We start from the raw sequence: 22,580 nt of genomic DNA on the forward strand, positions 1-22,580 counted from the left end.
TTGTGCTAGGATGGGTCTAGGTCTTGCTTGACCATGTGGCTTCCCTCAGAAGCACCAGGGATGTCTCCCTTCTCTGATGACTCTTCTCTTCATAGCAAATGCACTGATTGCCTTTCTGTTCTCCAGTGGTCTCATTATTATTTCTGATAGGGAGGTTATGTGGTCCAGAGTTGCAAAACTCTTTAGAAAAGTCCCCTGTTCCCTGGATTCAGACTGACTCAGAGGGCAAGAGGCAAATTTTTCTGGCCCTTTTAATTTAACTTTAATTTTAAAACTTAATCTTAAACATCCAGCAAATAAATTTTAACAGCCTTATATTAAGAATACTGGGCTATAATGTCTATAACTTTATAATAATTCATCTTTTTATTAATTGGGATTTGTATTATCCTATCTGTCTTGTAGGTGATGGCTTATTATCTCAAACTAACCCATGTTGTGTTCTTAAAGCAACACTTCTGTAAAACACTAACAGGGAATCTTTAGATCACTTATAAGGAAATTACAGAATAAAATTAACAAGAGTAAATACACTTAGTTCCTGTAACAGCTACCCTGAATTTTTGGATGAGTTATACGTTATATCCCCTGTTTGAGATTCTAGTAATCTTGTCAGAAAAAAAAACAAACTTTTGAACATAACTTTAAATGAATTAAAATCTGGCCTACTGCTTTCATAGTCATTCTCACATGTAGTAAGATGGGACACAGAGCCTCATCTCAGGTAAGGCAGGGCTCTTTATAAATCTTAAGTGTCTTAGTTCTAAAGCTGATCTTTGTATTTTTAAATATCATTTTACAAAGTTTACATAAATTGCTCGAGGTCACATGAACATTAGCTAACACCATATGATATCACATTTAAAACATGAATAAAAGAAAGGCTGAAAGTTTTTCACCTTTACATAGATTAGGCTCTCATTAACTTAAAAACACATTTAAATTGTTCCCCAATGTAAAAAGTAACAAAACTTTACATATCTTATTGATAACAGGTAAATAAATCCCCAATATATTTTTTACCATACAACTTCTGAACACCAGCTTGATATAATGCTCTTTCAAAGTTTCTACCTTACAGACTTGTACACCTGGAAGATATGAGCACATTAATAGCATCACAATTACATTGATGTTTCTACATTAATCAAGTTTAGCTTTTAAAGAAATGGCAGTACAGTGCTTTAAAATAACAGTTCTTATTTAACCAGTTGTTTAAATTTTATTGTTGCTTGCTCTAGAAAAAGTAAAACTTAATAAACACAATGTTATGGGTAAACTTATGTTTTAAGAAATTTTTGTCTCTTTAACACATGACTGATTTTTACAATCTTATATAGACTTTAGTACAAACTTATATAGACCTTAGTAAATCAATCAGATATCCAACAAAAGTACTCATGAGTAATCCCATATCACATTTACTTTACTTATTTATCAAAATATTAGACAAATGTATTGAACAGTGTAAACCATTTTTTGTTGAAGGAAAAGTCCTAGAACCAAGGCATATTAGACATTTTATAGACATTAATATTTTATGAGGTTTTGAACACCTAGAAAAACTTGTAAGCTTAAATTTTAAAGACATTTATTTTTATCTGTTTATCCAATTTAAATTGAACCATTTAAATCACATGATTTAAAGATCTTTGGATCCATTTTTTTTAAATTTGTTTTTATGAGCGCTCCTTATATATGTTAATTTGTATATCATATATATGATATACGGACATATGTATATATAGACATACAACACATAAAAAAGTGTGCACACATAACAATAGTAAAGGCCTTAGTAGCTTTTCGAAGGTGAAATCTCCATTGCAATGTTTCAAAAGCTCCACAGTTGGTCAAAAATAGGACTGATCAGAAAAACATTAACCTAGGTCTGTAGGGTCAAAATCATGAGCTCAAAAAAAATACAGAATCTAAGGAAAAAAAAAAAAAAACAAGAGTCCTAGTAAAAATGACTGGCCAGTAATTAGTAAATACCATACAATTTACTTCTTTTTTTTTTTTTCCTTAGGTCTCAAATCAGTCTCCTACTGAGCTTGCAGGCTTCTTTCATTTGCATTTCAACATAAGTCCTGGCTGAGGTCTGGAAGGAGCAGGGAAAAACTCTATTCTGAGCAGACACCTCAGGCCTAAGGCATTTTAACCATAAGTCATAATTTTCAGGTTCCAATGTTGAAAATTATGATACAAGTTTAAGATACAATTCACAAAATTTTATATCTGTACATCTTGTTTTGTCAATAGATACCATACTATGATTTACTATCCTTGTCCAAATTAATGCACTGGTACACACAGTAACATTTTCCCAGGCTACCCAATTCAAAATTGGTGAAAAAAAAAAGACTGAATGATTGGGAAGTTACTTGCCAACTTGGAAGTAGAGTTCTTTAGTTTTCCATCCTAAGTATTGTAAAGGTAAAATTTCCAAGCTGATTCTAAGCCGCAGAGCCTGAGTTAAAGTGTAAAATACCAGGCATCCTAAAGTTTCCAAAGTGCAGGGATTGGGTTAAAAAGTAAAAGACTAGTATTGTTAGAGTCCCTCTGCTACCCCCAAAACCTGTAATCCCTGTAGCTGTTAGGACAATACTGGAACTACCCAGTAAATATTTCCACTGACTTTCTGGTTGTTTAATAGCTAAGGGTTCCGAGTTGCTTGGCACGTAGGCATTGCAGGACCTAAACCAATCAGTTTGAATGTGTACCCCACCTAGGAGCACCAATCACTCCTGCCCTAATTGTTCCCGCCAATGTATGCACTAATCCTGACTCAGGGTTGTTGTTCAATTTTCCCGCGCCTCATGATGATTTGTTCTGATGTATGCAAAGCCCCCCACCCTCTCCAAAAAGTGTACTTAAGCTCCGCTTGGACTCTGCTTTGGGCTCTGAGCCGCTCTCCCTTCTTGAGTGGGCACAGAGTCCCAGCGCGCTGAAACAGAATCCTCAATAAACTTCCCCCCTGGGATTGCATGAAGTGAGTCTCTTGTGTGGTTTCTCCCCTCCGACGCTCCGCTGCACCCCAACATTTGGTGCATTGGCTGGGAAAAGCGCATCGCCGGACAGGGAGACCCCAGCAACGGACTGCTTCGGGGGTAAGTAAGGTGCCTTTCTTTCTGTCTCTCTCTCTCTCCCTTTCTCCTTCTTGTCTTTCTTTTGCGATCGCTCGGTTTGGTGTCTGGCCCAGTGGAGGACGTGAGTTCTCAGGGGGCATTCGGGTTCGGTTTCTGGCTCAATGGCGGGCGTGAGCCCCCAGAGACCGTGAGGTCTCAGAGCCTTTCTGGTTTTGGGTTGGTAGCGTGTGGTTTCCAGTGGAAAACGTGAGTTTTCCCTGGCTGTGGCTGGCTGTGGATGCTTTGGAGTCATGGGCCACGATCCCCAGAGGGATGCCCTGGGGAGCAGGGAGGGACAAAGGTCCCTCCTCTGGGGGGGGCGAAAACGTCCCCATTGGTGCTGCCAACCCGTCTGGTTTTGCCGGCAATTCTTTTGTTTTGTCTCAGGTTGAGTTTACTGCCTGTCTTTAATCTTTGCTTCTCAACTTGTGTTAAACGTTTACTATGTGTGTGTGGGTGTTTGCGTCACGTTTGTGTTGTCTCTCTGCGCTTCAGAGTTGCCCACCCTCAGAGTTGAATGGCCCCCAGGAGAGTCCCTCCATCTCTCTCTCTAATCTGCAAAGTCAGAGATATTGTCTTTCAGCCGGGGCCTCATGGCCATCCAGATCATGGCTTCTAACCTTTCAGGACCTCTACGAATCTCTTCCTGCATGGGTGGGGTCCTCGCAGTCCGCCGGGAGGATCTGTCCTGTCCCTGTTCCGGCCCCTCCACCTGCCTGTCCTCTCCCCCCCTTGGCCGGCTCCCGGGAGGGGGGGGTGCTCTGGTGGGCGTGGGGGACGGGCTGACGGAATCAGGGGTGAGGTCGGCGGGGGACGGCCCCTCCTCGAGCTCCTCTGCAGGCAACCGGCTGCCACCACAGCAGGGCAGGCGGGGTCTGAGATGGAATCAGCAAGGGACTGCTCTGCCCCCTGTCCGCAAGGTGAGCAAAAAAAAAAAAAAAAAGCGGCGCCAGGGCACCGGCCCTCTCCCTCTCTCGTGGGGGTAGAAGGAACCAGGTCCCCAAATCCCCCTGAGTGTTACAGCCCTCCCTGGCCGCAGTGATTACGGGGCCAAGGAAGCGAACGGGTCTTCCTGGAGTCGGGCTGCTTGGAAATGCAGCCCAAGGCGGGTGATAAATTCTGTCTAAGGCTAAATACTGAGGCTAGGGAAACAATGTTTTCTTTCCCTCTCATAATCGGCTTGAGTGCAAATAGAGATGCCTGCTGGGGATTTAACAACTTTGATATCTCACTTTGACTTTTCTCAAAGCCCTGTCCTCATTATTAAATTGGTGTCAATTGGCTTTAGAGATGAGAACCAAATTTTCAGTCACAAATTTTAACACTCCCGAGGAAACTTTTAAGGAGTCTCCACTCTGCTTTCTTGGGGAAGCCTAGCACTCGAAACAACTGCAAGCAGAGGATGAGCTTTTTGGGAGCTGGTTACTAAAAAGTTAGGAAAAAAAAAATGCCTAGTGCCTAAGGTCAAACCAAACTGGAGGAGCTGATCTGCGGGTGAGAGATAAGATTAAGGGACTCCCAGCAGCTGCCAGAGCCATTTAGCTCTGGGGAGTGTCCTCAATTCTTATCTACATCTTAAGGATTAAGCCACCTCTGTTTACTTAAAAAGAAGGGACACTGAATGCAGTAAGGCCAGTCACACTGAGACCCTTAATTTTACATTTACCTACGTGAAAACATCTGGTCCACTCAAGGGAAAGTCTATGGTGCCACTGATGGGAGTCATAATTAAATGAAAGTTCAAAACATGGAGAGATATTTTCTTATCTGGTTGTCTGATTGTTTCTTAGAAATAATCTAGGTTAAATGTATGTCTAAAAAATTAATTTTTATTGTAACAATCTGGCATCTGAATGAGTTTCTAAGGCATTGCACTATCTTGCAGTTAAAAGTTGAGTTTAAGCAATTGTTTAGTTTGTGATTTCAGATAATTCATGCCATAGAACTTAAATACTTAGGATAAAAAAATTTAAAGAACTCTACTTCCAAGTTGGCAAGTAACTCCCAATCATTCAGTTTTATTTTTTAATCAATTTTTGAACTGGGTAGCCTAAGGAGATTTCATTAGATATACAGTGCATTGATTTGGGCAAGGATAATAAATTATGATTTGGTATTTGTTTCTCTCAGTGTGTAAGATTTAGGGAAAGGTGTTAAATTACAACGTTGGTCTGGCTTATTAAAATGACATTAGATAATTAAATACCAACAGTCTTAGAAATTTTCAAAGCTTAATTTCAGATATACATGGTAGTGTGTGGGCAAATTTAATGTAACTTAATGCTACTTTAAAAACTTCAGAAAAAGCAAAGCAGTTTAGAGGTCCTAAAAAAATTTCTTCTGATGGTAGAGACCCTATTTCTAGTTTTATGTAAACAAGTTTTTCTAGTGTAAAAAGATATGAAATTTTGGAAATTGCTTCTTAAATTTGTAAATATAACTTAAGGTTAAAATGCCTTAGGTCTAAATTGTCTGCTCAAAATAGCAGTTTTTCCCTGCTCCTTCCAGATCTTAGCCAGGGCTTAAGCTGATATGCAAACAGAAGCAACTTGGAGCTCAGGCCCAAGGAAAAAAAAAAAAAAAAAGAGTAAAAGTGTCTTTTTACCTGAACTCAAACTAGACCAAACCAAGAAGTAAATTGTATGGTATTTACTAACTACTGGCCAGTCATCTTTTTTTTATAGGACTCTTGTTTTTTCTTAGATTCTGTATTTTTTTTTTTTTTTGAGCTCGTAATTCTGATCCTGAGGACCTAGGTTAATGTGTTTCTGATCAGTGGAGTTTTTTTTTTTTTAAAAAAAACCTTGCAATGGAGATTTCATCTGCGAAAAGCTACGAGGCCTTTATTATTGTTATGTGTGCACACTCCTGTTATGTGTTGCATGTTGGTATGTCTGTATGTGTATGTCCATATATCCTGCAGTGATATAACAATTGCCAGATGAGGAGCGCTCATGAAAAATTAAAAATAGTTTCAAATATCTTTAATTCACGTGATTCAAATGGTTCAATTTAGATTGGGTAAACAGATAAAAGTAAAGATGTCCTTAAAATTAAACTTATAAGTTTCTCTAGGTGTTCAAAAAAGGCCCTAATAAAATGTTAACTCTGCTTAAATTTAAAGGTTGGCAAGTATTGTTTCAAAATGTGAACAAAAGGAGGTTAGTAGATAAAAAAAGAGAAACTAAAAGGTTCTAGGTATGGATCTAATAAAAAAAAATTGTGTTTCTAGATAGGAGAGTCTATGTGACTAAGTAATCAAGAGGGTTTAAGTAAGGGATAAAGGAGGTTTATGTAAATTGGTTATGTGTATAAGTTTTTGAGTAAGTTACACAACTATGGTTAAACAACAACTGTTGTCTTTCAATACTTTCTTGTGCTCTCTTGCTCTGAATAATGAAGTTCCTTCAAATCCGATTTCAGAAAGTCTCAAACCAAACTTCCAACCACCTTCTGCTTAGGCACTACCAGCCCCTGATGACTGATGGACCCCCAACATCTTCAAGAGAACAATTCACTCAGTGCTGAAGCTCACTACCAGGCACAATGGAATGCGTCAGACATGGGACAGCGGGAAACAACAAGTTCAGAGAACCTCTTAATCTGCCATCCTGGATTCATGAGTCTTTATGTCCTTTTAAGCTTCCTCATGGTCCTTGGTCTCTTTTCTGTCAGCCCCCCAACATGGAACTTCTGCCATAAATTGATCTTTGCTCTAATTTTTATCTTCATTCTGTTTTTATTTGCTCTGATCTTTTTTAGGTGCTGGTGATGATATCTGAAAAAAACTTGCCAATAGACGGGTTGCCTGCCATTTATCCAAGCCCTGCCATCTCCCCCTTAGTCATTTCTTTAAAAGCCAAACTTGGTTAGCATAAAATCATCAATGTAATTGTGATGTTACTAATGTGTTCATATCTTCCAGGTATACAAGTCTGTAAGGTAAAAGCTTTACAAGCTGGTGTTCCAAAGTTGTATGGTAATTTTAGGCTCAAAGAAACAAAAAACATGTTAGAAATTTATTTATCATTTGTTTTCTATAACTGGACTTGTTATCAGTAAGATATGTAAATTTCTATGTTACTTTCTACACTGAGATATAATTTAAATGTATTTTTAAGACAATGAGAGCCTAATCTGGGTAAAGGTTTTATTGTAAAACACAGAAGTACTTTGCTACTTTCCTACAAGAGGTTAAAAGCTTTAAGCCTTCCCTTAATTCATGTTTTAGATGTGATATTATGTTGTGGTAGCTAATGTCCATGTAAACTTGAGCAACAGTTTATGTAGGATTTGTAAAATGATGTCTAAAAAGCAAAGATCAGCTTCAGAACTATAGCATTTAAGATTTATAAAGAGCCCCGCCTTACTTGAGATAAAACTCTATGTCCCATCTCACTGCATGTAAAAGTGACTATGAAAGAAATAGACCAGATTTCAGTGCATTTAAGGTTGTGTTCAAAAGCTGGTTTTTGTCACGATTGCCAGGACCTCAAACAGGGGATTATAATGTATAACTCTGCCAAAATTCAAGGTAGCTATTACATAAACTAAATATGTTTTTATCCTAGTTAGTTTTGTTTTGTAGTTTGCTTTTAGATGGTCTAAGGATTGCCTGTTAATGTTTTAAAGAGGTACTGCTTTAAGAACTCACAACCTGGGTTAACTTAGGATGGGGAGTTATCACCTACAGGATAGAGAGATAGACATTGAGGTTCAGTGCCCTTAATATAAGGCTGTTGACTTATTTGCTGGATGTTTAAGATTAAGTTTTAAAATTAAAAACTTGGCTCTTGCCCTCTGAGTCAGTCTGAATCAGGGAATAGGGAACTTTTCCAAAGGGCTCTGCAACTCTAGGCTACATAACCTCCTGATCAGGGAGATTAATGAGACCAGTAGAGGATAGAAAGCCAATCAGTGCATTTGCTGTGAAGAGGAGGGTCATCAGAAAAGGGAGACATCCCTGATGCTTCCAAGGGAAGCCACACGGTCAAGCAAGGCCTGGACCCATCCTAGCACAAATGGCACTAGCAGAACTGAGAAGCTGCTGTGAAGTTCCTGAGGACACCCCAGGGTAATTCAGCTGACTGTTATAAATAGGTGGAAACAAAGTCAGTTTGACTTGCTTCATCTTAAACACTTAGCAAAGACAGTCAAAGCCAAAGCACAGCTGTTCCTGGACATCTTAAATGATAATAATAGTTAAATGTAACTTCCAAGAATAAGTAAACTGGAGGCTGCAAAAAAGATTCTTAGACAAAAATGCCTGATAACTGTCAAAGGGACTGCTAGAGCAGTTTTAGTCTAAGGCCTTTATTTCTAGCCAAGGCAGGTAGGCTTGATGTTTGCTAATATGGTTATCCAGCCCTAAGTAGTAAAATTAAAGATTTCTCTATTAGACACAGAGGTCATACTAGTAAAAGGATTTTGCAGAATCAGATGGCATTAAATTATTAGACTATATCTTAAGGAAAAAGATATCTGTAACCCTAGATGTTGGTTGTTGTTTTTACATTCCTGATATTTCTGGCAATGTGACAAATATCCTTAAAGATTTATATGCTCAGATGGAAGCCATGTCCTCAGCAACTTTGTCATGGAAACAATATCTCAGCTCCTGGTTCTTGGTACTTCCTGGTGGAAAACATTATTAGTCTTTGTCTTTGCCATCATACTCATTGGCATACTCCTGTGCTATGGCATTCATTGCTGCATCAATATGGTTCCAGTACTAATGAATTCTTGTTTCTCTTGTAGACCAACCATCACTCAAATGACCCTCCAGCCTATTACTCCTCAATTGGACTTTTATCATGGATCACTCGATAGACCCGATACTTTTAGGGGGGACTCCGAACTGCTTGCCCCACGCCGTCCCTTTTCAGCCTGAAGAAGCCAGAAAGATTCTCTTCGTCCCCCTTCCTCACAGCAGTAAAGAGTTCCCAAATTAGAGGGAGGAATGAAGGCAGATTTAAAGTTAGGTAGTCAGTGTAGCTAGACAAATCGGGATCTAATATCGAGTGAAATCTAAAATGTAGGCCATGCTGAAATTGATTCCAGGAAACGCAGGACAACTCATGGTAATCAGGCAGCAATATGCTCCACTGGTGGAAATGGAAAATGAGACCTTCCAATAATTTTCATTCAGTACTTTTAAGATTAAAAGTAGTCAAAAAAAAGGAGTGGGGAATGTAAAGGTAAAATTTCCAAGCTGATTCTAAGCCGCAGAGCCTGAGTTAAAGTGTAAAACACCAGGCATCCTAAAGTTTCCAAAGTGCAGGGATTGGGTTAAAAAGTAAAAGACTAGTATTGTTAGAGTCCCTCTGCTACCCCCAAGACCTGTAATCCCTGTAGCTGTTAGGACAATACTGGAACTACCCAGTAAATATTTCCACTGACTTTCTGGTTGTTTAATAGCTAAGGGTTCCGAGTTGCTTGGCACGTAGGCATTGCAGGACCTAAACCAATCAGTTTGAATGTGTACCCCACCTAGGAGCACCAATCACTCCTGCCCTAATTGTTCCCGCCAATGTATGCACTAATCCTGACTCAGGGTTGTTGTTCAATTTTCCCGCGCCTCATGATGATTTGTTCTGATGTATGCAAAGCCCCCCACCCTCTCCAAAAAGTGTACTTAAGCTCCGCTTGGACTCTGCTTTGGGCTCTGAGCCGCTCTCCCTTCTTGAGTGGGCACAGAGTCCCAGCGCGCTGAAACAGAATCCTCAATAAACTTCCCCCCTGGGATTGCATGAAGTGAGTCTCTTGTGTGGTTTCTCCCCTCCGACGCTCCGCTGCACCCCAACATTTGGTGCATTGGCTGGGAAAAGCGCATCGCCGGACAGGGAGACCCCAGCAACGGACTGCTTCGGGGGTAAGTAAGGTGCCTTTCTTTCTGTCTCTCTCTCTCTCCCTTTCTCCTTCTTGTCTTTCTTTTGCGATCGCTCGGTTTGGTGTCTGGCCCAGTGGAGGACGTGAGTTCTCAGGGGGCATTCGGGTTCGGTTTCTGGCTCAATGGCGGGCGTGAGCCCCCAGAGACCGTGAGGTCTCAGAGCCTTTCTGGTTTTGGGTTGGTAGCGTGTGGTTTCCAGTGGAAAACGTGAGTTTTCCCTGGCTGTGGCTGGCTGTGGATGCTTTGGAGTCATGGGCCACGATCCCCAGAGGGATGCCCTGGGGAGCAGGGAGGGACAAAGGTCCCTCCTCTGGGGGGGGCGAAAACGTCCCCATTGGTGCTGCCAACCCGTCTGGTTTTGCCGGCAATTCTTTTGTTTTGTCTCAGGTTGAGTTTACTGCCTGTCTTTAATCTTTGCTTCTCAACTTGTGTTAAACGTTTACTATGTGTGTGTGGGTGTTTGCGTCACGTTTGTGTTGTCTCTCTGCGCTTCAGAGTTGCCCACCCTCAGAGTTGAATGGCCCCCAGGAGAGTCCCTCCATCTCTCTCTCTAATCTGCAAAGTCAGAGATATTGTCTTTCAGCCGGGGCCTCATGGCCATCCAGATCATGGCTTCTAACCTTTCAGGACCTCTACGAATCTCTTCCTGCATGGGTGGGGTCCTCGCAGTCCGCCGGGAGGATCTGTCCTGTCCCTGTTCCGGCCCCTCCACCTGCCTGTCCTCTCCCCCCCTTGGCCGGCTCCCGGGAGGGGGGGGTGCTCTGGTGGGCGTGGGGGACGGGCTGACGGAATCAGGGGTGAGGTCGGCGGGGGACGGCCCCTCCTCGAGCTCCTCTGCAGGCAACCGGCTGCCACCACAGCAGGGCAGGCGGGGTCTGAGATGGAATCAGCAAGGGACTGCTCTGCCCCCTGTCCGCAAGGTGAGCAAAAAAAAAAAAAAAAAGCGGCGCCAGGGCACCGGCCCTCTCCCTCTCTCGTGGGGGTAGAAGGAACCAGGTCCCCAAATCCCCCTGAGTGTTACAGCCCTCCCTGGCCGCAGTGATTACGGGGCCAAGGAAGCGAACGGGTCTTCCTGGAGTCGGGCTGCTTGGAAATGCAGCCCAAGGCGGGTGATAAATTCTGTCTAAGGCTAAATACTGAGGCTAGGGAAACAATGTTTTCTTTCCCTCTCATAATCGGCTTGAGTGCAAATAGAGATGCCTGCTGGGGATTTAACAACTTTGATATCTCACTTTGACTTTTCTCAAAGCCCTGTCCTCATTATTAAATTGGTGTCAATTGGCTTTAGAGATGAGAACCAAATTTTCAGTCACAAATTTTAACACTCCCGAGGAAACTTTTAAGGAGTCTCCACTCTGCTTTCTTGGGGAAGCCTAGCACTCGAAACAACTGCAAGCAGAGGATGAGCTTTTTGGGAGCTGGTTACTAAAAAGTTAGGAAAAAAAAAATGCCTAGTGCCTAAGGTCAAACCAAACTGGAGGAGCTGATCTGCGGGTGAGAGATAAGATTAAGGGACTCCCAGCAGCTGCCAGAGCCATTTAGCTCTGGGGAGTGTCCTCAATTCTTATCTACATCTTAAGGATTAAGCCACCTCTGTTTACTTAAAAAGAAGGGACACTGAATGCAGTAAGGCCAGTCACACTGAGACCCTTAATTTTACATTTACCTACGTGAAAACATCTGGTCCACTCAAGGGAAAGTCTATGGTGCCACTGATGGGAGTCATAATTAAATGAAAGTTCAAAACATGGAGAGATATTTTCTTATCTGGTTGTCTGATTGTTTCTTAGAAATAATCTAGGTTAAATGTATGTCTAAAAAATTAATTTTTATTGTAACAATCTGGCATCTGAATGAGTTTCTAAGGCATTGCACTATCTTGCAGTTAAAAGTTGAGTTTAAGCAATTGTTTAGTTTGTGATTTCAGATAATTCATGCCATAGAACTTAAATACTTAGGATAAAAAAATTTAAAGAACTCTACTTCCAAGTTGGCAAGTAACTCCCAATCATTCAGTTTTATTTTTTAATCAATTTTTGAACTGGGTAGCCTAAGGAGATTTCATTAGATATACAGTGCATTGATTTGGGCAAGGATAATAAATTATGATTTGGTATTTGTTTCTCTCAGTGTGTAAGATTTAGGGAAAGGTGTTAAATTACAACGTTGGTCTGGCTTATTAAAATGACATTAGATAATTAAATACCAACAGTCTTAGAAATTTTCAAAGCTTAATTTCAGATATACATGGTAGTGTGTGGGCAAATTTAATGTAACTTAATGCTACTTTAAAAACTTCAGAAAAAGCAAAGCAGTTTAGAGGTCCTAAAAAAATTTCTTCTGATGGTAGAGACCCTATTTCTAGTTTTATGTAAACAAGTTTTTCTAGTGTAAAAAGATATGAAATTTTGGAAATTGCTTCTTAAATTTGTAAATATAACTTAAGGTTAAAATGCCTTAGGTCTAAATTGTCTGCTCAAAATAGCAGTTTTTCCCTGCTCCTTCCAGATCTTAGCCAGGGCTTAAGCTGATATGCAAACAGAAGCAACTTGGAGCTCAGGCCCAAGGAAAAAAAAAAAAAAAAAGAGTAAAAGTGTCTTTTTACCTGAACTCAAACTAGACCAAACCAAGAAGTAAATTGTATGGTATTTACTAACTACTGGCCAGTCATCTTTTTTTTATAGGACTCTTGTTTTTTCTTAGATTCTGTATTTTTTTTTTTTTTTGAGCTCGTAATTCTGATCCTGAGGACCTAGGTTAATGTGTTTCTGATCAGTGGAGTTTTTTTTTTTTTAAAAAAAACCTTGCAATGGAGATTTCATCTGCGAAAAGCTACGAGGCCTTTATTATTGTTATGTGTGCACACTCCTGTTATGTGTTGCATGTTGGTATGTCTGTATGTGTATGTCCATATATCCTGCAGTGATATAACAATTGCCAGATGAGGAGCGCTCATGAAAAATTAAAAATAGTTTCAAATATCTTTAATTCACGTGATTCAAATGGTTCAATTTAGATTGGGTAAACAGATAAAAGTAAAGATGTCCTTAAAATTAAACTTATAAGTTTCTCTAGGTGTTCAAAAAAGGCCCTAATAAAATGTTAACTCTGCTTAAATTTAAAGGTTGGCAAGTATTGTTTCAAAATGTGAACAAAAGGAGGTTAGTAGATAAAAAAAGAGAAACTAAAAGGTTCTAGGTATGGATCTAATAAAAAAAAATTGTGTTTCTAGATAGGAGAGTCTATGTGACTAAGTAATCAAGAGGGTTTAAGTAAGGGATAAAGGAGGTTTATGTAAATTGGTTATGTGTATAAGTTTTTGAGTAAGTTACACAACTATGGTTAAACAACAACTGTTGTCTTTCAATACTTTCTTGTGCTCTCTTGCTCTGAATAATGAAGTTCCTTCAAATCCGATTTCAGAAAGTCTCAAACCAAACTTCCAACCACCTTCTGCTTAGGCACTACCAGCCCCTGATGACTGATGGACCCCCAACATCTTCAAGAGAACAATTCACTCAGTGCTGAAGCTCACTACCAGGCACAATGGAATGCGTCAGACATGGGACAGCGGGAAACAACAAGTTCAGAGAACCTCTTAATCTGCCATCCTGGATTCATGAGTCTTTATGTCCTTTTAAGCTTCCTCATGGTCCTTGGTCTCTTTTCTGTCAGCCCCCCAACATGGAACTTCTGCCATAAATTGATCTTTGCTCTAATTTTTATCTTCATTCTGTTTTTATTTGCTCTGATCTTTTTTAGGTGCTGGTGATGATATCTGAAAAAAACTTGCCAATAGACGGGTTGCCTGCCATTTATCCAAGCCCTGCCATCTCCCCCTTAGTCATTTCTTTAAAAGCCAAACTTGGTTAGCATAAAATCATCAATGTAATTGTGATGTTACTAATGTGTTCATATCTTCCAGGTATACAAGTCTGTAAGGTAAAAGCTTTACAAGCTGGTGTTCCAAAGTTGTATGGTAATTTTAGGCTCAAAGAAACAAAAAACATGTTAGAAATTTATTTATCATTTGTTTTCTATAACTGGACTTGTTATCAGTAAGATATGTAAATTTCTATGTTACTTTCTACACTGAGATATAATTTAAATGTATTTTTAAGACAATGAGAGCCTAATCTGGGTAAAGGTTTTATTGTAAAACACAGAAGTACTTTGCTACTTTCCTACAAGAGGTTAAAAGCTTTAAGCCTTCCCTTAATTCATGTTTTAGATGTGATATTATGTTGTGGTAGCTAATGTCCATGTAAACTTGAGCAACAGTTTATGTAGGATTTGTAAAATGATGTCTAAAAAGCAAAGATCAGCTTCAGAACTATAGCATTTAAGATTTATAAAGAGCCCCGCCTTACTTGAGATAAAACTCTATGTCCCATCTCACTGCATGTAAAAGTGACTATGAAAGAAATAGACCAGATTTCAGTGCATTTAAGGTTGTGTTCAAAAGCTGGTTTTTGTCACGATTGCCAGGACCTCAAACAGGGGATTATAATGTATAACTCTGCCAAAATTCAAGGTAGCTATTACATAAACTAAATATGTTTTTATCCTAGTTAGTTTTGTTTTGTAGTTTGCTTTTAGATGGTCTAAGGATTGCCTGTTAATGTTTTAAAGAGGTACTGCTTTAAGAACTCACAACCTGGGTTAACTTAGGATGGGGAGTTATCACCTACAGGATAGAGAGATAGACATTGAGGTTCAGTGCCCTTAATATAAGGCTGTTGACTTATTTGCTGGATGTTTAAGATTAAGTTTTAAAATTAAAAACTTGGCTCTTGCCCTCTGAGTCAGTCTGAATCAGGGAATAGGGAACTTTTCCAAAGGGCTCTGCAACTCTAGGCTACATAACCTCCTGATCAGGGAGATTAATGAGACCAGTAGAGGATAGAAAGCCAATCAGTGCATTTGCTGTGAAGAGGAGGGTCATCAGAAAAGGGAGACATCCCTGATGCTTCCAAGGGAAGCCACACGGTCAAGCAAGGCCTGGACCCATCCTAGCACAAATGGCACTAGCAGAACTGAGAAGCTGCTGTGAAGTTCCTGAGGACACCCCAGGGTAATTCAGCTGACTGTTATAAATAGGTGGAAACAAAGTCAGTTTGACTTGCTTCATCTTAAACACTTAGCAAAGACAGTCAAAGCCAAAGCACAGCTGTTCCTGGACATCTTAAATGATAATAATAGTTAAATGTAACTTCCAAGAATAAGTAAACTGGAGGCTGCAAAAAAGATTCTTAGACAAAAATGCCTGATAACTGTCAAAGGGACTGCTAGAGCAGTTTTAGTCTAAGGCCTTTATTTCTAGCCAAGGCAGGTAGGCTTGATGTTTGCTAATATGGTTATCCAGCCCTAAGTAGTAAAATTAAAGATTTCTCTATTAGACACAGAGGTCATACTAGTAAAAGGATTTTGCAGAATCAGATGGCATTAAATTATTAGACTATATCTTAAGGAAAAAGATATCTGTAACCCTAGATGTTGGTTGTTGTTTTTACATTCCTGATATTTCTGGCAATGTGACAAATATCCTTAAAGATTTATATGCTCAGATGGAAGCCATGTCCTCAGCAACTTTGTCATGGAAACAATATCTCAGCTCCTGGTTCTTGGTACTTCCTGGTGGAAAACATTATTAGTCTTTGTCTTTGCCATCATACTCATTGGCATACTCCTGTGCTATGGCATTCATTGCTGCATCAATATGGTTCCAGTACTAATGAATTCTTGTTTCTCTTGTAGACCAACCATCACTCAAATGACCCTCCAGCCTATTACTCCTCAATTGGACTTTTATCATGGATCACTCGATAGACCCGATACTTTTAGGGGGGACTCCGAACTGCTTGCCCCACGCCGTCCCTTTTCAGCCTGAAGAAGCCAGAAAGATTCTCTTCGTCCCCCTTCCTCACAGCAGTAAAGAGTTCCCAAATTAGAGGGAGGAATGAAGGCAGATTTAAAGTTAGGTAGTCAGTGTAGCTAGACAAATCGGGATCTAATATCGAGTGAAATCTAAAATGTAGGCCATGCTGAAATTGATTCCAGGAAACGCAGGACAACTCATGGTAATCAGGCAGCAATATGCTCCACTGGTGGAAATGGAAAATGAGACCTTCCAATAATTTTCATTCAGTACTTTTAAGATTAAAAGTAGTCAAAAAAAAGGAGTGGGGAATGTAAAGGTAAAATTTCCAAGCTGATTCTAAGCCGCAGAGCCTGAGTTAAAGTGTAAAACACCAGGCATCCTAAAGTTTCCAAAGTGCAGGGATTGGGTTAAAAAGTAAAAGACTAGTATTGTTAGAGTCCCTCTGCTACCCCCAAGACCTGTAATCCCTGTAGCTGTTAGGACAATACTGGAACTACCCAGTAAATATTTCCACTGACTTTCTGGTTGTTTAATAGCTAAGGGTTCCGAGTTGCTTGGCACGTAGGCATTGCAGGACCTAAACCAATCAGTTTGAATGTGTACCCCACCTAGGAGCACCAATCACTCCTGCCCTAATTGTTCCCGCCAATGGTTGTTGTTCAATTTTCGTGCGCCTCATGATGATTTGTTCTGATGTATGCAAAGCCCCCCACTCTCTCCAAAAAGTGTACTTAAGCTCCGCTTGAACTCTGCTCTGGGCTCTGAGCCACTCTCCCTTCTTGAGTGGGCACAGAGTCCCAGCGAGCTGGAACAGAATCCTCAATAAACTTCCCCCCTGGGATTGCATGAAGTGAATTTCTTGTGTGGTTTCTCTCCTCCGACGCTCCGCTGCACCCCAACAGTATTTAAGTTCTCTGGCATGAATTATCTGAAATCGTAAACTAAACAATTACCTAAACTCAACTTTTAACTGCAGCATTGTGCAATGCATCAAAAAACCCATTCAGATACCAGATTGTTACAATAAAACATCATCTTTTAGACACACATTCAGCCAAGATCATTCCCAAGAAACAATTTATAATATCAACACACTATTGCACATGTCTTAAAGGGTCAGAAACAAAGACACAGGACAGACAGAGAGGAGCTCCAGAAACTATGGCTATGGCTGACAGAAATATTTTAAAACAGAGCAGATAATAGAAAAATCTCCTACACCAGTGGCACCATAGATGTCCCCATGAAGCCAGATTTAAAGTTAGGTAGTTAGTGTAGTTAACTCGGGTCTAACCCGAGTGAAATCTAAAATGGAGGCCATGCTGGGAATGACTCAGGAAAAACACAGGACAACTCATGGAATGTTAATGAAGTTCCGAAAATGCCCTAGGCCAAAGTCTACCTGGAAGTATTAATGAACAGCCCCCAACAGATTTGAAGACAGTCCATCCCAAAGAAATGTTAATGAAGCCCAGGATACAGCCCCAACAGATTTGGAGATAGCCCATCACAAAGAAGTGATAATGAAGTCCTTCCTGCTCAGACTACTTCTTTGGCCCACCTGTGTCCCACCCTTCGGGCCTTCCAACCTACATTCCATCACTGAAAGAACTATAAAAAGGGGAAACAACCGCACTTCCACGGATTCCACCTTCTGGGTCCCCTTCTTTCTCTGGGAGAAGTCCTTTCTTCTGTCCTTTAATAAATTTCTAATTTCTACTCTGACCTTGCCTCAGCGTGCTTCTTTGGTGTTATTCTTCAACATCGGGGAGCAAGAACTCGTCACCGGTCAACAGCGGTAACACCCACAAGGGGACCAGATGTTTTCACAGAGGGGCAATCTAAAATATAAAATCAAGGGTCTCCATGGCGACTTTACTGCATTAAGTTTCTCCTTTTTCTTTTTCTCTTTTTTTAAGAAGACAGAGGTGGCATAATCCTTACAGTTCAAGGAAGGAAGGCAGGAATTCCCCAAAGCAACAGGGCTTCCGCAGCTGCTGGGAGTACCTCAGTCCCTCCTTTTACTTACAGGATTCCACCCAAAGTACATTCCATCTCCTAACAATTCAGTAGTCAGTTCTCAAAAAGTTCTGGGGGTGGGGGGGTATTAAAATTTGTAACTGAAAGTTCGGTTCCTGACCTCAGAGCCAATTAATGCCAATTTAATAATGAGGACAGGGTTTTGAGAAAAATAAAAAGGGAGTTTTGTTGCTTTGCTAACAAAGGAGAAACACCAGGGACTCTGCCCAAAGGTTGTGACTCTCTTGATCTGGAGGGACAAGGGGTTTTAAAGGAGTCTCACTTGTTAACCTGGGAGATACTCAGTTCTTAGATCCTCAGCAGGCATTGCCCTCCTGCAGTGGGTGTGATCCAGAAGGCAGCCAGGGGCTTCTCTACTTCTGCTTACAAAGGGGGGTAAAGTTCATCACAGTTCCTTAAAACACAGTTCAAAGGGGTGTCAGGCTGACTTGCTTTATTACCCATTTTCACGTCCAATATCCTTAAGTTTTTACCACTGAAATCACACAACAAAATGCACAAAAACAAACAAACAAAAAACATATAGAACACAGAACAAAACACAAAAAAACAGAAACCTGGCGCCAAAACAGAAAAACAGAGGAGCAATGCAACGTCTTGCCAAAGCTCCGGGGTAGGAGTGCGTACGTGCCCATCTGCACCTCTCTACCCTTCCAGAGGAATTCCCTACAGAACAGAACAGAAGACAGAACGATTTCTCATACTGTCCGGACAGGAGTGTATGTGAGCCTCGCCAGGCCACCTCTCTGTCATCAGAAGAGATCTCCCTTAACCGGATATCAGATGTTATAAAGGCGCCACTTACCTATGGAGGCCTCCTCCACCAGGTGCTTGCTGATAGTTTTAGTGTGGCAGTTCACTGCAGGGTTCCAGGGACAGAAGGCTCACTCCGAGGCCTTGGAACTTCTCAAGTTGCGAACCCCCTAGAGTGGCTCTCTAGCCCTGAGCCCTGGAGCTAAGGCCAGCTTCAGAATTTCCAGCAGTCTGGTCTTGTGGTCTGGTCAGGCAGGGTCATCATGCTGGGGAACTCCAAAATGTTAGACCAGGATGCAAGAAAAGACCACTGACTCCAATTAAAATCAAATTAAAGCAAGCTTATTATTTCGACTGGCCGGACTGCCTTTTCCTCCCAAAACAGTGGGAACAAGACAGCAGCCCCACCTTTCCTACAGCCCATCTTTATATGTAAAGGTAAAATTTCCAAGCTGATTCTAAGCCGCAGAGCCTGAGTTAAAGTGTAAAAGACCAGGCATCCTAAAGTTTCCAAAGTGCAGGGATTGGGTTAAAAAGTAAAAGACTAGTATTGTTAGAGTCCCTCTGCTACCCCCAAAACCTGTAATCCCTGTAGCTGTTAGGACAATACTGGAACTACCCAGTAAATATTTCCACTGACTTTCTGGTTGTTTAATAGCTAAGGGTTCCGAGTTGCTTGGCACGTAGGCATTGCAGGACCTAAACCAATCAGTTTGAATGTGTACCCCACCTAGGAGCACCAATCACTCCTGCCCTAATTGTTCCCGCCAATGTATGCACTAATCCTGACTCAGGGTTGTTGTTCAATTTTCCCGCGCCTCATGATGATTTGTTCTGATGTATGCAAAGCCCCCCCACCCTCTCCAAAAAGTGTACTTAAGCTCCACCTGACCTACGCTCTGGGCTCTGAGCCGCTCTCCCTTCTTGAGTGGGCACAGAGTCCCAGCGCGCTGGAACAGGATCCTCAATAAACTTCCCCCCTGGGATTGCATGAAGTGAGTCTCTTGTGTGGTTTCTCCCCTCCGACGCTCCGCTGCACCCCAACATATAGCCCAGAAGGTTACACAAAGGGGGGGGTTACAGATAACAGAACTCTGACAAGCATCACACTAATGGTAGTTTACATTTTTTGCTGGCCCCAACATCAGAATTTATGAAGACCATTAGAGCCTCAGAGAGGGTCGTTGTCTGGCCAGGGAAGGCCAATATTTATGAGGTGTCACTAAAGTTTCAGAGAGGGCTGCTATTTTGTCAGAGAGCCAGGCATGGGTGAGTTCAAGGCACGGGCAGGCATTCCAAGCAGCTTCAGAGTTTGCAGTAATTTATAGTAAAGCCAAAATTAGCTTTTCATGGCTTTGTGGCAAGATGGCTCCCAATTTAATAAAAGATCAGGTTGGGTCTATCATTACACTGTTGAGGATTAGATCTACTCCCACTAAGAGGAATGAAAGTATCCAGGGAATTGGCTTCTTTCTCATTTCATTATGATTGCAGAGACCTGCCTTGTGGCCTTTCCTATGCCTTCTAGGAATGGAGAAAACTTCTTCAAACTTGATTCTCTAGGATAGCAACACTTTTTCATGAACATTCTTAGATCAGTGTTTAGACAAGAAATTCATTGCTATGATGGATCCTCTTGTAGCCTGGCTGGAATGGATCTCATTTGTTTGGTACAGATTCTGGAACAGCCTCCTCTGCTTTATACAGCTGGAACATGATGCCAGATTCACAGTCCAGAGTCCCAGGCTACATTCCAAGGCTTTTTCCTTACAGTATAAACAGTGTCTCTCACATACTCTTTGTTGAAATCTTGACAGGCCAGCAAGGCTCACTAATAGGAAAAAAAAAGTGGCTCTTCAGAAGAGAAACCTCTGCATGAAGCTGTTGCTGGTGTTCTTAAAGGGAAGTCTCTATCTAGCAGTGCTTTCTGAACTTGACTGTGACTCTGAAACATCTGCGGATGCTGCTAAGGTCAGATTCTGATGCTGTGGTGGGGTCTGAGATTCTGAGATTCTAGCAAGTTCCCCAGTGCTGCTGCTGCTGCTGCTGCTAAGGGAACAAGCACTGAAAGGATGTACACACTTGTGCAGAGGCAGGAAATTGCCACATTAGCACAAGAAAGATCCAGAGGGAGAACCCAAGGCCAGCCTGTTGCCATGACACCAGATTAATGACACTGAGCAGAAAGAGGGATGATCCCTGGAGTAGCTATCAAGTGATACCATCTTAATTACTCATTGAAAAGAGTGCTACTTCCACCAGAGCATTATTTCCTGATCAATAGCCCTGTCTTTTCAAATATGCTTTCTGGCCATTTATAACCAAACCTTTGTTGTACTTGTCCTGAGAAAGAGAATCAGCTTCTCAGCCATCTCTACTTATCAGCAGCCCACATCCCTCAGGACCCACAGAAGTTTCTGTGTTGAGCTATTCTGAATGGTTGGAAACTCCTCATCACTTGCTGTGTGTCAGGGACTTTGGGCTATGGATTACAGAAGCTGGCATCTCCCCTTGTAGCCCTTGTGTTATGCCCCTGAGGCAGGCCTCTGTTTGAGGGAAGGGAGTGTTTTTTTTTTAATTTTTTATTTTTTTTTATTGGTTTTTCACAACATTACAAAGCTCTTGACATATCATATTTCATACATTAGATTGAAGTGGGTTATGAACTCCCAATTTTACCCCAAATGCAGATTGCAGAAGGGAGGGGGGTTTTTGTGAGCCTTCTTTGAGGCATTTTGACCTGGGCTTCCTGTTGTTGCCTGAGGGCTTGTGGCTGGCCATCCCTTAATGTGCTGAAAGATGGTCTGGGAAGGCAGAGTGGCCCTGCCTTCCCTCCATGATACCACCTCATTGATTAGAAAGGTATTGATGAATACAGAGGATTGAATAGTGTCCTCCCCAAATTTCTCTGTATTCCCTTTTTCTGTTTGGCTCTGATTAGAGTTAGCAGTTCTTTTCTTTTCTTTTTTAAAAGATTGGGTTTTTTTTTTTTTTTGGACCTTTATTTTGTTTATTTATATGTGGTGTCCAGAATTGAAACTAGTGCCTCACACATGCTAGACAAGTGTTCTACCCTGAGCCACAACACCAGCCTGAGGCCTTTTCTTTCTTTGGATCTTTTGTCTCTTCACTGAGGAGGCCTGGAGACTTGGCAGTGTTAGTAGAGCAGTCCTTGTCACAATGCAGTGATGCCAGCTGACACCATCCTGCTAAAGACCTCTGGACAGAGAAGATGGTCCTGATGCTTGGCAGTGATCTATAGAAGACCCTCTGCATAGAAGGGAAGTGAACCAGGAACCCAGAACAGCTGGCTTGAGCCTTGAGCACTCCTGTTGGCTGATGCCTTCTTGGGGTTCTCAAAAACTAAAGTGATGGGAATGTGTAGGATCTAGGGTGCCAGGTCCTGCTGCTCTTGATGAAGCCCTAGTTCTTTCAATTGACTCTAATTCCTACCTGTTGATATACCTAGCCTAGTTATCTCATTAGATCAGAAGCCAGCTTGTCACAAGTTATGAAGGATTCATTTCTGTTTTCTGTAAAAATATCAGGATGTCTGTATGGCCTGGCCACTAGTTTATGTTGTAAAGCTGATTGGAATGCCTGCCCGTGCCCTGAACTCACCTAGGTCCAGTTTTCCCTGACCATATAACAACCCTTTCCTAAACCTTAGTGATGCCTCATAAATTCTGGCCTTCCCTGGCTGGATAAGGACCCTCTCTGAGTCTCTAAGATCTCCATAAATTCTGATGCCGGGGCCAGCAAAAATGTAAACTTGTGTTATGCTCTTCAGAGTGTTGTTATCTGTAACTCCCCTTTGTGTAAATTTTTGGGCTATAAAACTGGGCCACAAAGAAGCCTCAGGGCTGTCCTTGGCTCCCACGATTTTGAG

The 22,580-nt window shown here is 41.3% G+C and overlaps 1 long non-coding RNA gene across 9 annotated transcripts in view; it reads right to left on the bottom strand.

Annotated features, from left to right (window-relative positions):
* The window catches only part of LOC144364913 (uncharacterized), a 70,102-nt gene extending 50,576 nt beyond the window's left edge, over window positions 1–19,526 (bottom strand). For 2 of the 9 annotated variants that reach the window (XR_013423037.1, XR_013423046.1), the window contains exon 1: window positions 18,744–19,526. This is a non-coding gene — a long non-coding RNA (uncharacterized LOC144364913). The remainder of the gene's footprint in view (window positions 1–18,743) is intronic. The other 7 variants (XR_013423039.1, XR_013423040.1, XR_013423036.1 and 4 more) reach the window with 5 other exon arrangements.
* Between the last annotated feature and the right edge of the window lie 3,054 nt (window positions 19,527–22,580).

Source organism: Ictidomys tridecemlineatus, chromosome 1 (genome assembly GCF_052094955.1).
Source record: "Ictidomys tridecemlineatus isolate mIctTri1 chromosome 1, mIctTri1.hap1, whole genome shotgun sequence".
NCBI classification, from domain to species: Eukaryota; Metazoa; Chordata; class Mammalia; order Rodentia; family Sciuridae; genus Ictidomys; species Ictidomys tridecemlineatus.